The sequence below is a fragment of the Dipodomys spectabilis genome, unplaced genomic scaffold, assembly GCF_019054845.1.
Source record: "Dipodomys spectabilis isolate Male_0828 unplaced genomic scaffold, ASM1905484v1 ptg000276l, whole genome shotgun sequence".
In the NCBI taxonomy this organism is placed as follows: Eukaryota; Metazoa; Chordata; class Mammalia; order Rodentia; family Heteromyidae; genus Dipodomys; species Dipodomys spectabilis.
Genome location: NW_024870953.1, coordinates 3,327,052 through 3,344,125, shown reverse-complemented (window position 1 = coordinate 3,344,125; position 17,074 = coordinate 3,327,052). Strand labels below are relative to the sequence as shown.

At 36.0% G+C, this 17,074-nt stretch overlaps 1 non-coding gene across 1 annotated transcript; it reads right to left on the bottom strand.

The window, feature by feature from the left end:
• Positions 1 to 13,066: 13,066 nt before the first annotated feature.
• On the bottom strand, positions 13,067 to 13,172 carry LOC122126377. The gene has a single exon (XR_006150916.1). It is a non-coding gene; the product is annotated as a U6 spliceosomal RNA (small nuclear RNA).
• Between the last annotated feature and the right edge of the window lie 3,902 nt (positions 13,173 to 17,074).

Below are 17,074 nucleotides of genomic sequence, written 5' to 3'. Positions count from 1 at the left end.
AGAAGTAATCCAACACATCAACAGAGCCAAGGTCAAGAATCAAATGATTATCGCCACAGATGCAGAATAAGCCTTTGATAAAATTCAACATTCATTCATGCTAAAAGCTCTGGAGAAAATAGGAATAGAAGGAACATTTCTTAAAACAATAAAAGCCATTTATGACAGACCAATAGCCAATATTATACTTAATGGGGAAAAGCTACAACCAATTCTCCTAAAATCAGGAACAAGGCAAGGATGCCCACTGTCTCCACTCCTCTTCAATATAGTCCTGGAACACTTAGCCAGTGTAATAAGGCAAGAAAAAATACTAAAGGGATCCGCATAGGGAAGAAGAAGTTAAACTATCCCTTTTTGCAGACGACATGATACTATACCTTCACGATCCCAAAAACTCCATCCGCAAACTCTTAGAAATCATAAATCACTTCGGCAAAGTAGCAGGACATAAAATATATCCACAAAAATCAGTTGCCTTCCTGTACACTGACAATGTACAAGAAAAGAGGGAAATAAAGGGAGCAACCCCATTCACAATAACCTCCCCCAAAATAAAATATTTTGGAATTAACCTAACCAAAGATGTAAAAGGACTATTTAATGAAAACTATAAAAAGTTAAAGAAAGAAATTGCAGAAGACACTAGGAAATGGAAAGACCTCCCATGCTCTTGGATAGGCTGACTTAATACAGTGAAGATGGTGATACTGCCAAAATTAATATACAAATTCAATGCAATTCCTATTAAAATCCCAATGACGTACATTACTGAAATACAGAACACAGTCCAAAAATTCATATGGAACAACAAAAGACCTAGAATAGCCAAAACAATTCTAGGGAATAAAGACAACATGGGAGAGATATCCATGGCGAACTTCAAACACTATTATAGAGCTATAATAACAAAGACAGCATGGTACTGGCACAAAAACAGACCCGAAGACCAATGGAACAGAATAGAAGATACAGAAATAAATCCACAGGCCTACAGCCAGCTAATATTCGACAAAGGAGCCAAAGACATACAATGGAAGAAACACAGCCTCTTCAACCACTGGTGCTGGGAAAACTGGGTGGCCACATGCAGAAAACTAAAAGTGGACCCCAACCTATCACCATGCACCAACATCAACTCAAAGACCTTAACATTAAACCTGAATCTCTGAAACTATTGCAGGACAGAGTAGGAGAGACACTAGAACTAATAGGCACAGGAAGGAACTTCCTGAACAGAGTCCCAGGGTCACAACAAATTGGAGAGTGACTCGACAAATGGGACTACCTTAAAATAAAAAGCTTCTGCACAGTTAAATCTATCTCAACCAAGCTAGAAAGACAACCAACTAATTGGGAAAAAATATTTACCAGCAATTTATAAGACAAGGGGTTAACATCCAGTATATACAGGGAACTCAAGAAACTAATCCCTTCCAAACCTAACAAACCAATTACTAAATGGGCAAGGGAACTAAAGAGGGACTTCTCAGATGAAGAAATAAAAATGGCATAGAAACACAAGAGGAAATGTTCATCATCTCTGGTGGTGAAGGAAATGCAAATAAAGACAACCCTGAGATACCACCTTACCCCAGTCAGAATGTCCTACACTCACAAATCAGCCAACGACAAATGCTGGAGGGGATGTGGAGAAAGAGGAACCCTATTACACTGCTGGTGGGAATGTACACTTATACAACCACTTTGGAAAGCAGTCTGGAGGGTCCTTAGAAAGCTAAAGATTGACCTCCCTTATGACCTAGTCATACCACTTCTAGGCATCTACCCTGAACAACAGGAACCAATATACAAGGACACGTGAACCTCCATGTTTATTGCAGCACTGTTCACAATAGCTAAGATATAGAAACAACCCAGGTGCCCCACCACAGATGAATGGCTCCAAAAATTGTGGTATCTATACACAATGGAATATTATGCAGCCATTAGAAATGACAAAATAATGGCATTTGCAGGGAAATGGATGGAGCTAGAAGGAATCACGTTGAGCGAGGTAAGCCAAGAGCAAAGAGACAAATCATAAATGGTCTCCCTGATAAGTGGATGCTAAATCCAAAATGTTAGGTGATATGACAAAATTAACAGGACTTAAGAAACAAAGAACTTCCACTCATTTGGTCGAACCACTACTAAATATCCCCATGCTGCTTATCACATGTATGGTGTATATGTGTACACCATTATGTTATAGACCGCAATAGACAATTTACTCCAGGAAGGTTAGAATGAACTTGTGACTTTAAATGAACATCATTATTCCACAATACTGTGAAATTTGGGAAATTATGTAATCACTTAATCACAATTTAAAAGAAAAGAACCTTGGGGAAGTTAGGGAGGGAAGGGATGGTAAGGAGAAAACAAGGTAGGGGGTAACAATGCTCAATAGGAAGTGTACTCATTACCTTGCTCATGTAACTGTGACCCTCTGTATAGTATCTTTACAATAAAAAATTAAAAATAAATAAATAAATTGGCTCAGGGACAGCAAAAAAAAAAAATATGAGAGAAGACACAAACAAAACAACCCTCTGAACACCCCACCCAAAGGAAAGATGTAAAGAAAGTCCATACAAGACCTAAAACAAAGCTTTAATGAAGAGATAGAAGCCCTAAAAAATGACTAATTAGAAGACAGAGAAATCAAAAACAAAATAGAATGTATCCACAGCAAATAGATAACATAGAAGATTATCTCAGGGGTCAAAGACCAAATAGGTCTACTAGGAAAAAGGAAGTAAGCAGTTAGAAATAATCCAGGAAATAAGAAATGTTCTTGCCAGAACATCAAAACTCGATTAGAAGATCAAATTTGGGGAAGATTTGTATCAAGAAGGAGAAGAGCAGGAAACTAAATGGATGGGAAACATATTACAGAATTCTAGCATAGAACATTCCAAACATTCAAAGAGAAAGAGATAGGCTCATTCATAACAGAGAAGCATTTTGAACACCTAACAGAGAATTCTAGAACAGAACAACCCACCACCACATCATAATCCATTAGAGGATCATTTGAGATCAAGGAAAGAGTTCTTAAAGCTGCCATAGAGAAAAGATTGATTATTTATAAAGAATATACAGTCAGAATAAATACATATTTCTTAGCTAATATGTTAAAAAGAAGAGCCTGGCATGATATATAACAAACATTAAAGGCAAACAACTACCAACCGAGAATACGGTCCCAAGACAAGCTCTCCTTTACATTTAAAGGATATATAAAAATATTTCATGACAAAGAAACTTGAAACTATATATCTCCACCAAATAAGCAGGTTAGAAGTTAATCAAATATACCATGCATAGAGAAGATGAAGAAGAACTGGAACTGGTTATATAAGATGATAACTGGGCTAGGAATGTGGCTCAGTGTTTGAGTGCTTGCCTTTCATGCTTGAGGCCATGGGTTCAATTCCTCAGCCCCACATATGCAGAAAAAAAGCCTGAAGTGGCACTGTGGATCAAGTGGTAGAGTGCTAGCCTTGAGATGAAGAGCTGAGGGACAGAGCCCAGGCCCAGAGTTTAGGCCCCTGACGGGATCCCCTCCCCCCCCAAAAAATAAAATAAAACGATGCTGCCTACCAAAGAACAAGGTAAATATATTAAGAATACATGAGGCACAGCTCCTAAAAGCTCCTAAGAGAAATCACCCAAATAGATAAAATTAGAGGAAAAAATGAGACATAACATCATAAATAAACAAAACTGAAAATGTTATAAGAGTGTACTTTAAAAACCATATGCCAATCACCTGGATAATCCTGGAGAAATTGATGTTTTCCTATACTCGAACTGAACCAAGAAATGATACATCAGAAGTAATGAAAATGAAGTGTCAATAAACAATTTCCCATACCAGAAAAATATAGGACTCAATAGATTTTCCATGAAATTAAGGTCTGCAAAGAATTTAAAATACTCAGATCTAACTCTTCAATGGAATAGAAAGGGAAATGGAATTATCAAACACATTCTATGAAGCTAGAATTAGACTCTTCCCCAAATCAGGTAGGGACTCATCAAATAAAGAGAACTATGAACCCAACTCTTTGATAAGCATTGTTGCAGAACTTCTCAATAAAATTCTCACCAACCAATTTCAGTAGCTAACAAAAAATTCATATGGTATGATCGAATAAGATTCATCTTGGGTACAATTTGATTCAATATTCTTGTCAATAAACATATTACAAACCATCAGCAGAAGCAAGGACCAGAACCACATGATCATCTATATGGATGTAGAAATAGCTATTAAAAAGCTCCAATACCCCTATGTGATTAAAAGGTCTGAGAAGCTAGGAACGCATGCAACTTTCCTCAATATAATACAGAGTATGTATATGACAAAGAGACAATAAGCATGTACCTAACGGTGGAGGCATGAACACATTAAAATCAGGAATGAGAAAAAGATGTCCATTCTCTCTCCTACTCTTCAATATAGTAGTGGACTTTCTAGCAAAGGCAATAGCCAAGAGAAAAACATAAAGGGGATCCAAATAGGGAAGAAGTAAAACTATCCCTTTTCACAGATGAAATGACCTTGTATTTAAAGGACCCTATAGCTTCCTCCCTCAAGGTAGTAAAGGTGATGCTAACCTTCAGCAATATAGCAGGGTATAAAACCCACAAGAATCAACAGTTTTTCTGTTTTAGCAACAATGGGAAGATCCAGGCTGATATCCCCAAAACAACCTCATGTGTATTAGCCTCAAAATCAAATCTAAACAAAACAAAATAACAAAAATAAAACAAGGAATTTACTAATTTAACTAAAAATATGAAGGACCTCTATTGTGAAAACTTTAAAACTCTAAAAAGGGAAATTGAAGGAGATTCAAAGAAATGGAAAGTCTTTCATTGCTCCTGGTTGGAAGAATTAACATTGTGAAAACTGCAATACTTCCCACAAACAATTAACAATGCAATACCCTTCAAAATCCCAACCATATTCATCAATGCAGTATAGAAGGCAATCCAAATTTAATATGAAATTACAAAATTTCAGATGAAACAGAAGGCTTAGAAATGAACTCATGGACCTAGAGTCATTTTACACACACACACACACACACACACACACACACACACACACACACACACACACACACACACACAAAGGCACACACACATACAATGGAATTCTATTTACGAATCAGAAAGGACTTTTCACCAGTCTTAAGGAAAATAAAAGGCTTGGGAAAATTATACTGAGAGAAAGGAATGCACACCCAGAGCAACACACTCAGAGCACTACAGGTTTCATAGATTCATTAATTTATGGTAGCTAGAAGGTGCCTACAAATCTACAAGTACAAGACAGAGTCTATCTCATCACAGAATGGCCACTATCAAGAAAATTAACAATTGCAAATGCTGAAGTGTATGTAGTCAAATGGGAACTCTATTACACTGTTGGTGGGAAATTCAACTTTTTCAACCACTCTGGAATGCAGTACGGACTTTCCTCAAAAGACTAAACATAGATCTCCCTTATGACCCAGTAATTCCTCTCATGGGCAGTAATCCAATGAATAACAAACAAGCTCACATTAAAGCTACCAGCATAACCATATTCAGGGCCCAGGCCCAGAATTCAAGGACTGGAAAAAAGTTACCACTGCTGGTATTTGCTTCCCCAAATATGAACCTTTTGACATAAGATACCAAATCATTCTATTTGCAGCAGCTAGGATAGGTGTTAACTGTAGTGGGTGATAAAATGGCTTTTTTTGTTGAATGTTAGGAAAACTGTAGGCAGTCCAAGAAAGGGAGATTTTTTTGTTGTTCTTGTTGTTCGTCAAGGGGCTTGAAGTCTGGGCTTGGACACTGTCCCTGAACTCTTCAACTCAAGGTGAGTGTTCTACCTCTTTAACCACAGTGCCACTTCTGGTTTTCTGGCGGTTAAATGGAGATAAGAATCTCAGGGACTTCCTGCCCAGGCTGGCTTTGAACGGCAGTCCTCAGATCTCAGATTCCTGAGTAGCTAGGATTACAGCTGTGATTCACTGTCAATAGGCTAAAAATGGGGGATTTTTATAAAAGAAAATCCACCTCTTCACCTGTGTCTAAACCTCAGATGTCACTATTAGAACACTTCACTCTCAACTCATTTCATCAGACATTTGTTAATTTTCTCTTTTCCTTCATGTGGGAATACTGCAATCAATATCAACTCAGTTGTGAGACTGGACCAATTGTATGGTAATTGCTAGCACCTAAATCAAGAACACTTACACCAGAACAAATGAAACCCTCATTTCGAATAATTGTTTTCTCTTTTTATTACAAATATGTGCTTCATTATTTCCTAATGTGATATTGGACCTCCTAACAGAGTGATGGTATTTTCTTTCTCTTCAGCAATTGGCCTTCTCCCACATGTGGTCAAATATTTAAGAATTCAAACATTCCCATTGATAGTTCATTAAAGCTGAGCTTTAAGAAAATGTGCATTTCTGGAGTTTGGTCTGCTGTCTTGTTCTTACATACACAGGCATTCTATTATTATTTGTTCTACAAGGAATTCTATTTTCTAATCTTTGAATAGCCAATTTTAGGCTCTCTGATGAGTCTTTATGAGCCTCTCTCGGGAGTCTCATTTCATTCTGCCTCATAAAAAATATATTACTTATCAGCTAAATGACTCTCAGCTTCTGTTTTTTTGCCTGACATCATGTAGCCTGGATAGCACCCCTGACTAGCTGTGCTTACTGGATGTTTTTGTTTTGTTTTGTTTTGTTTTTAGAGGTCTAGGATTACTATTCAATGTATTAGCTTCTCTGGACCCCAGTGATCCCCTGGCCTAGAGTCAATGGGTTTTTTTCCCTAAAGATACAAAGAACAGCTGACTAAATTCCTGTTTATATTGTCTCAAAATGAGGCAATCTGGCATCCTTGCAAAGACATGAATAATCCTCTGTGACCACTTACAGAAATGGTCTATCAAGATGGCTTTTCAAGTTTGACTGTGAAAAATGTTTATTTCCAACTTCCCAGCATAAAACATATGACATCCTTGGGAGCAGAAGTTTGGAAGGAAGGTTCCCCTTCCTTCCTTCTATAATGATAGATCAAACCATAATATTCTGCAGTTGTGGCCAGCGTGGAGCACATTTTCATTTTTCCAAGAATATTCTGTAGTGTAAAATAAGACCAACTATCAAAGTAAAGGTGACTGATTTGTCTTGGATATAGCTTTTGTTGTTTTCATTACTTCAATCACATGCATAATTTATATTGGGATTAGACAATTTGCAAAGGATTAATGGAATAAACATCAGTTTACTTTCTTTTATTTATTTATTTTTGGGGGGTCCGGTCGTGGGGACTGAACTCTAGGCCTGGGCGCTGTCCCTCAGCTCTTCAGCTCAAGGCTAACGCTCTACCACTTGAGCCACAGCACCACTTCTGGCTTTTTTCTTTTTGCTTATGTGGTGCTGATGAATCGAACCCAGGGCCTCATGCATACAAGCCAAGCGCTCTACCACTGAGCTACCTTCCTAGCCTCTCAGTTTACTTTCATATATCCAATATAATACACTTAACCCCTTATGGAATATTAAATCCAACTGTAGAAACAATGTCAAGAATATAAAATACGCCTAATTACATATAATCAGGCACACATACATCATCATCTACTCAAAAATTCAGTCTCTCTATAAATATTTATTTGGTACAAAATAATAAAAAATTAATAAATGAATATGACATTTATGTATCATCTGAAATACTCCTCATATATATGTGTATATAATTTTATAGATGTCACCCAGACAGGAATTTAACATGCATGTAGAAATCAAATTTCCACAATTTAAGCTAGATGAGAAGAGTCATACCGTCATGTACTGTTTGGTGTGAATTTTAACACAGTGCTGAACCCTTCCACCTAATACCAAGAGTCATGTACAATAATTTATTATTTCATATTAAGGTGAGTGCTAAGTGTAGAATACACTTTGAATTACTACATTAATTCACAGAAATGAAACAATAATGATATATTTGTTTAAATTCTAATGCATCTCAATTTTACATATATTATTAAATTAGTTTCACTTTCTATTTTCTATATCTACTAAAATTATATTTTAAACACTCAATAATAAGAAATCAATAATAAGTAACCTATGATTAAAATGATATACTATTAAACTGTGATTTGAATTATAGTTCTAACAAATTGTGATGTAAAAAAAAATTAATAGAATTATGGGTAATATTTTTTAAACTTACCAGCTTGTTATTTTTTTCCTAGTAGTATCATCTGTTATTCTTTGTCCGAGTCAACTCTCCACCTAATTGCTTAATTTTCTATTTTATCTCTGTTGGTTTGCTGATTGTGCATTTTGTTTTCCCTTTTTAGTGTATGCTAGTTTATTATTTCCTATGTTACAGTAAAATTCCTGTTCTCCCCAGCTGTTCTACTCTGCTTTATATACTACATTATTTCCCCCACTCCCATCTCCTGTATTGCTGCTCTCATATATTTTATTTTATTTTTTATTTAAATTGTATTGTCAAGGCAATGTACAGAGGTGTTATAGTTACATAAGTAAGGTAATAAATTCATTGCTTTTCTAACTTGTTACCCCTTCCCCCATTGTTCTCCCTCTTCCCTCCCTGTGGCCCCCAAGATCATTTCCAACATATTGTCTTGTGAATATTACTGTGGCATAGGTTCCACATTTGTCCTTTGTTTCACCATTTTATTTTTTCCCTTTCCCTTCCCTAGTTCATGTCAACATATTTACAATACCCAGGGTATCAAAATCAAATATGGTGACTACAGGGGATAAAAGTCAGAATAACACAAAAAGTTAAAAAGAAATCATGTAGTACATTAAGAATAACAACAACAAAGAATATATTTTGAAGTTCATTGCACTTGTAATCACCTTATATGGTATTATGTACATACCAATTGAGCTATTCTGCTCATCTAGTAAGCTTATCCATAGTGTACACAATAATGCTCACCTATTACCGAGTAGTCCAACTTCTGGGCATTTACCCAAGTGACCACAAACAAGGCCACACTAAAGCTACAAGCACAATTATGTTTATCACAGTATTATTTACCATAGCTAAGATATGGAATCAACCCAGATGCCCCTCAGTAGATGAATGGATCAAGAAAATATTACACACACGCATACACACATACATACACATGGAATACTATGCTTCCATCAGAAAGAATGATACCACCTCCTTTGTAAGGAAATGGAAGTTCGTGGGAAAAAATCACATTAAGTGAAGTAAGCAAGACTTATAGAAAAGTAGGTCCTTATTTGTAATAATTAGTAAATATCAAGGATAATCTCATGAATTTTAATTTGATATTTTGTTCTATGTTGAGCATACAACATTCTTGCTATATTGTTTGTTAATGTTTCTGCAAACAAGCAGGTATATTTAAAGAATTACGTTCATCTCATCCATTACTGAAGGAAGAACAACTAAAAGAGCAACCCCTACAAGGAAGAACAACTCCTACTTACTTAGCTTCATTCCTATGTAAGGCCAATGTTGTCCCCTGTATCCTCATGTTGTACAACTCTATACTTGGTCATCCTGTACATCTACTATCATCTCTATTGTGACCTAAATGCCCCAGCAATTCCACTTTGCTTTACTTTTTTGAAAAATTTCTGTTTTTTAAAGTTGTGTGTGTGTGTGTGTGTGTGTGTGTGTCTGTGGTTTTACACAGACCAGAAGACAACATTTTTCTTCATTTAGAATACATCTTTCAGGTCATTGTAAGTTGTGGCTAATGGGAGAAGTCTCTTGCTATTTTAAGGATGAAACAGAAAACTATATTTGTGTAGGCACCACAGTTGCTTTATTAGTCTGTAGTTGAACACATAACTTCAATTGATATCTTGCCTGTTGTGAATAATGTGACTAACAATGAACTACAGATGTATTTATGAGTTACCCAGAGAGAAATAATCATGATTGGTGGGTCAGATGATATTTCAACTTCGCATTTCTTTAGAAAATTGCATACTACTTTCTACAAAGAGAATGCTACCCTGTATTGTGACCAAGAGTGTAGAAAATTTCCTTTTCTCCACACTCTCACCAACAGTATTACCTTTTGAGTTTTTTGAAAGGGCAAGTTTTTACTATGTGCAGTACTGCTGACTGGCCTTAGACTCAAATACTTTTACTCCAACCTCCCAAATTCTTAGAATTACCAGCTTTTGCCACCACACCAAGTTCCATTGATTTTTTATGAGTTATAATAGTTACCAAGTATTATCATCGTAATTTTGAATTGCATTTCTCTAATGACTTCTGTTCACAAAGCATTAAACCAGCACAGAAGTAGTATTAAACACAACTTTGTAAACCCACTGGTGATTTTCAGGGCATTTTGGAAAACATGTCTATTCAGAACTTTTGTCGGTTTTTAATCAAGTTCCTTGTTAATCTCATCTTTAATCTCTATATACAAAATCAATAATTAATTGAAGGTAGTAGAAAGGAAAAAATTGAGCAACTCCTAACATTTTTCAACTTTCAATAACATGATATTTCTTAAATCATTTTCTGTTTACGCTTGAGACTATATAACTCAATTTGGTTGGACCTTTTACAAGGCTATATGTATGTTATTTATTTTACAGAGATTGCTCTTCCTAAAGCCTGAGGGTCTTATTTTCCTTGGTTTCTTTCAGTCACATGTACTTCAAATTTCAAACCGAAGAATAAATTGAAGGAAACAACAAAAAAACTAGAGTTCCTCTTATCTGATGATGCCTCTACAAGAATGAGGAAAGTGTTCATCATGCTAAGGACCTATGATAGGATATGAAAAAGAGAATTAATTCTTCTGGGTCTTCCCTATTTTTGCAATTTAACTTAAATGATGTAAAACACAATATACTGCTCATTTACTTTTAAATTTTATCAATTTTGCACATATTCATATGGACTTTCCCTTAGTCTACAACATTCCTTCATTATTCTGTCCCTGATATTTTTATAGTATCAAGACATAAGATAACCAGTTTTAATTTACAGCATGAGAAGTTTTTCACCTGGCTTCTTTGGAAGGAAAGCATAGCCAACAGATAACATTACTCCTAGTTGCTCACTTCATGGAATGATTTCTGTAATACATATCAAATTCAGTTTAGTATTAAAAAAAAACTGCTGGCTAAACTCAAAATTCATTTATAGAAATTTATGTTAAGTATTTCAAAGTCTCAATTCAATATTCATATTGTCCAATAAATAATAGCATAACAATTATTGCCCATGGTAATTATTTTGTGTCACATTTTGTCTTCAACACAGACTGTGTTGGTGACATTTGGTTATCATGCACAGAGCTGAGATTATAAATAGAGGTCCAAAGAGTGCCAAATTTATTCTGTCCCACAGTTCCTGTATCCTTTTTACAAAGTACTAAAACTTTTAAATACCATCACTTACTGTCTTTTAAATATCCCAAAGTGAAATAAATTCACATATAATCACTCCAAATTGCTTTAAAAGTAGGAAATGATAAAACAGACTCCCGTGAAGTAAAGTTTCTTCTACTTTTAAAATTATTCTTAAAGCCTTGTCCTGGTTGGTCACACCTGTAATCCTGTCTACTCGGCATATCTACTCAGGAGCTTGAGATCTGTGGATAAGTGTTGGAAGCTAAGCAGTGCAACAATAATTCATAAGATTACTCTTCAAAAATTTAATTGAACTAGCAAAGGTCCAGGAATGGAGATGTAGCTCATATAGTAGCTCACTAATCTAGAGAGGAAAGGCCTAGCAAGACCTTGAAGTACTGAGTTCAAATTCTGAGCATGCCCACATGCAGGCCTGCACACACACACACACACACACACACACACACACACTTATTCAAAATATCTTCAGGTCATTTTTTGCATTAATTTCTTTGTTAATGACATTCTATGGGTAAAATAATGGAAATAAACTCTTCCATCCCAGAGCATTTCTAAATGTTTTCTTTTATCGTAAAAATACTATACAGAGGTGTTACAGTTACATGAGCAAGGTAATGAGTCTATTTCCTATCAAGCATTGTTGCCTCTCACTTTGTTTTTCCCCCACCATCCCTTCCCTTCCACCTCCACAAGTACATTCCTCACCCCACCAACACCCCACCCCCATCCCCACCTAAATTGTAAAGTTCGTTTTTCAATATAGTGTCTTGTGAATCTCATTGTTACAATGGGTCAACCTGTAGCTCCATTTAAGCATTTTGTTTTTCCACTTTCCCTCCCCAAATTAGAGAATTGTATATATAAGATGCAGACGGACCAACAACAAATACAGCGAAAAGAGGGGTTATACTGTGGAGGAGGACCATATAAAAAAACAAAAAAAAATCACATTGTACATTATAAATACATTAGAAACAACAGCAAGAAAGAAAAAAAAACAGCTTTTGTCCCAATCTTGGGGTTCATTTAGCTTTAAGATCACCTTATCTAGTCATATGCACATAGCTTTTGACCTTTTCTGCTTATCCCAGACATATATTAGTTATTGCAAATTAGCGATATCATGGGACCTATGTTTCTTTGGGCTTGGTTTAGTTCCATTAATATAATTTTTACCAAGTCTTTCCATTTTCTAACAAATTGGGTAATATTCTTTCTGATGGACAATAGAATCCCATACACACACACATACACACACACATACGCACACACACGCACACGCACACACACACACACACACACACATACAAACACACACACAACGTTTTCTTGATCCATTTATCTACTGAGGGGCATAAGGGTTGGTTCCCTAACCTAGCTAAGTTAAAAAATGTTGCAATAAACATAGTGTACTGGTAGTTTTAGTATGCTCTTCTTTGTGATCATTTGGGTGAATGCCCAAAAGTGTGATTGCTGGGTCATAGGGGAACTCTAGGTGGAATCTTTTGAGGAATCTCCGTACTGCTTTCCAAGTGGTTGAACAAGTGTACACTCCCACCAAGAATGAGATAGCGTTCCCTTCTGGCCACATCCCATCCAGCAGCTGTTCTTGTAAAAATGTGGAAGTCTTCATAAATTTGCATTTCATTCTTACACAGGGACCATGTTAATCTTCTCTGTACTGGTATGTTTTAGTGAGTGTGCTACCGAATAGAGCACAGAACATTTTTTTAATATATAAAGTGGAATTGATTTTCCTTTTCTTTTTTATTATCAAAATACCATACAGAGGAATTACAATTACCTGGGCAAGATAACAAGAAAAGTTCTTATCAAGCATTATTACCTCCTTCTTTGTTTCCCCTTCCTCTCCCTTCCCATCTGCCCCCGCCCCCACGATTTTCCCGCCCCCCCCCCACAGGGCCAGAGTTGTAAAGTTTGTTTTTCGACATAACGACTTGTACAGCTCATTGTAGCAATAGGTCCACGTGTATCCTTATTTAAACAATTTGTTTTTTCCCTTCCCCTCCACAAATTATACCAACATCAAATACAGTGAAAGCAGGGGTTATATCTTGGGAGAGGCACATTCAAAGCAACCAAGAAATCAACTTATAAATATGTCAGAAACAATTGCATGAAATAAAAAGCATTTGAATATTATTATTTCACCTAACATCAACTTATCTGTATGTTTCTGCTTGTCTCAGACATATACTGGTAATTACAAATAAAGGAAATCATGGGACCTATCTTTTTGGGGCCTGAATTACTTCACTTAATATAATTTTTTCCAACTCTCTGTTTCCTATCAAATGGGCAATGTCATTATTTCTGATGGAGGCATAGAATTCTATTGGGTATATATACCACATTTTCTTGATACATTCATCTACTGAGTGGCATCTGGGTTGGTCCCATAACATAGTTTTGGTAAATAATGCTGCAATAAACATAGTTGTGCTGGTAGCTTTAGTACAGTCCTGTTTGTGAACATTTGGGTAAAATGCCCAAAAGTGATATTGCTTTGCCATAGGGGAGCTCTATGTTGAATTTTTTGAGGAACCGCTATGCTAATTTCCAAAGTGGTTGAACAAGTTTACACTCCCACCAAAAAGGCAGTAGGGTTTTCTTCTTGCCAGATTCCCTCCAGCATCTGTTGTTCTTAGAGTTCTTGATTATAGCCATTCTAACGGGTGTGAAGTGGTACCTCAATGTTTGTTTTGATTTGCATTTCTTTTATGGCTAGGGAGGTAGAGAATTTCTTCATGTATCTATTGGCCATCCTTCTTTCCTCCTCAGAGAAGTTTCTCTATAAGTCTTTAGCCCACTTATTAATTGGGCAGTTGTTTCTTTGAGGATTTGATGTTTTTTTGAGTTTCAGGTATATTTTTTATATGAGACCTTTGTCAATCGTATGGCCAGTGAAGATCTTCTCCCAATCCGTGGGCTTTCTACTGATTATGCTAACTATGTCCTTTGCCAAGCAGAAGCTCTGCAATTTCATGCAATCCCATTTGTCCCACCTTTCTTTGATTTGTTGTGTTTCTGGGTCTCTATTAAGAAAATTTTGGACTGTCCCAGGGAGACCTAGGGTTGTTCCTATTCCATTCGGTAATGTTTTCAGAGTATCTGTTTTAACTCTGAGGTCTTTGATCCATGTGGAGTTTATTCTGGTGCAGCGTGGTATATAAGGAGCTAACATTATTCTACAAGTAGTTAACCAGTTTTCCCAGCACTCAAAGGCTGTCTTCTTTCAGAGGCTGCCTTCTTTCCATTCTATTTTTTTTTAGCTCTGTTCTCAAAGATTAAATGGCTATAGGATTGTCAGTTCATTTCTGGGGTTTCAATATTATTCCATTGGCCTGAGGCCTGTTCTTGTGCCAGTACCAAGCTGGTTTAATTACTATGGCTTTGTAGTAGAATTTGAAATTTGGTATTGATATTCCTCCAGCACTGTTCTTTGTGTTGAGGATCAATTTTTATATTCGGGGTCTTTTATTGTTCCATATGAATTTTTGAATTGCCTATTCTATTTCTTAAAAGAATGAGTTTGGAATATTGATAGGTATCACATTGAATTTGTAGATAGCATTGGGAAATATTGCCATTTTCACAATGTTGACCTTTCCAATCCAGGAGGATGGGAGTTTTTGCCACTTTCTAAGTTCTGTTTTGATTTCATCTTTCAGGTTTTTCAAGTTTTCATCATAGAGGTCCTTCACTTCTTTGGTTAAGTTAATTCCTAGGTATTTTATTTTTTGTGGGGATATTACGAATGGAGTTGCTTTCCTAATTTCACCCACACTTTTCTCACTGTTGGCAAACAGAAAAGCAATTGATGTTTGAGTGATAATTTTATACCCTGTTACTTTGCCAAAGTTTTGAATCAGCTTGAGTAATTTGGGACTGGAGTCTATTATATTCTATAAATACAAGATCATGTCATCTGCAATGTGGGAGAGTTTTACTTCTTCATTCCCTATTTGGATCCCCTTTATGTCTGCATCTTGTCTTATTGCTGTAGCTAGGCATTCTAATACTAGATTGAAGAGAACTGGAGAGAGTGGCATTCTTGTCTTGTTCCTGAGTTAAGAGGAAATGGTTTTTGCTTTTCACCATGAAATAGATGTTGGCTGTAGGTTTGCCACATACAGCCTCCATTGTATTGAGGAATGTTCCATGGATTCCCAATTTTTCCAGAACATTCATCATAAAGGGGTGTTGGATCTTGTCAAATGCTTTTTCTGCATCTATTGAGATAACCACGTGATTCTTATCCTTGCTCTTGTTGATGTGATGAATTATATTAATTGATTTGCATATGTTGCACCAGCTTTGCATCCCTGAAATAAATCCTGTTTGATCATGGTCTATGATTTTTTTGGGTGAAATGTTGAAGTCCATTTGCCAAATTTTGTTGAGAAGCTTTCCATCAATGTTCATCAAAGAAATGGGTCTATAGTTCTCTTTCTTTGCTGAGTTCCTGCTCAGTTTTGGGATGAGGGTTATGATGCCTTCATAGAATGTGTTCGGTAGTGAACCTTCTCTTTCAATTTCATTGAAGAGTTGGAGGAGTATTGGTATGAGCTCTGTTTTGAAGGCCTTGTAGAATTCCGCTGTAAAACCATCTAGTCCTGGACTTATCTAAGATGGGAGGTCTTTTATTGCTCTTTTTATTTCAATGCTTGATCTGGGCCTGTTAAGATGGTTTAATTCACCTTGATTTAGTTTTGGACTGTCAATATTTTCTAGGAAACGGTCCATTTTAGCCAAGTTCTCAAACTTATTAGCATAAAGTTTTGAGAATTATTCCCTTATAATATTCTGAATCTTGGTTGTTTCTCTGGTGATGTATCCATTCTCAATTCTGAGTTTATTTATTTCAGTGTGTACTCTTCTTTTTCTGATAAGATTTGCTAAGGGTCTGTCAATTTTGTTAATTTTTTCAAAGAACCAACTCTTTGTTTTGTTGATTCTTTCTATAGTTTTTTAGATTCTAATTCATTTAATTCTCATTTAATTTTAATTATTTTTTTTCTATCTACTGGATTGGGGTTTATCTTGTTGCTCTTTTTCAAGGAGGTTCAAATGTCTCATTTTCAATTGTTGGTTTCAGATCTCTCCAATTTGTTGATGTAGGAACTCAGAGCGAAAAACGTGACCCTCAGTACTGCCTTTGCTGTGTCCCAGAGGAACTGGTAATTTGTGTGCTCATTTTTGTTGAATAGCATGAACACTTGAGTTTCCTTTCTAATCTATTCCATGACCCACTCGTGATTTAGCAGTGTGTTGTTCAGCCTCCATGTGTTACAGAACTTTCTTTGGTGGCTTTTTGTGTTGAGTACTAATTTTACTCCCTTGTGGTCTGATAGAATGCAAGGTATAACTTCAATGTTTCTGAATTTGGACAAGTTTGCTTTGTGGCCTAAAATGTGGTCTATTTTAGAAAATTTTCCATGTGCTGCTGAGAAAAATATGCATTCTGATGCTGCTGGGCGAAATATTTGGTAAATGTCTGTTAAATCTAGTTGATCTTTGCTATTGTTTTGATCTGCAGTTTCTCTGTTGAATTTTTGCCAAGTTCATTGATCTAGTGGGGAAAGTATTGTGTTAAAATC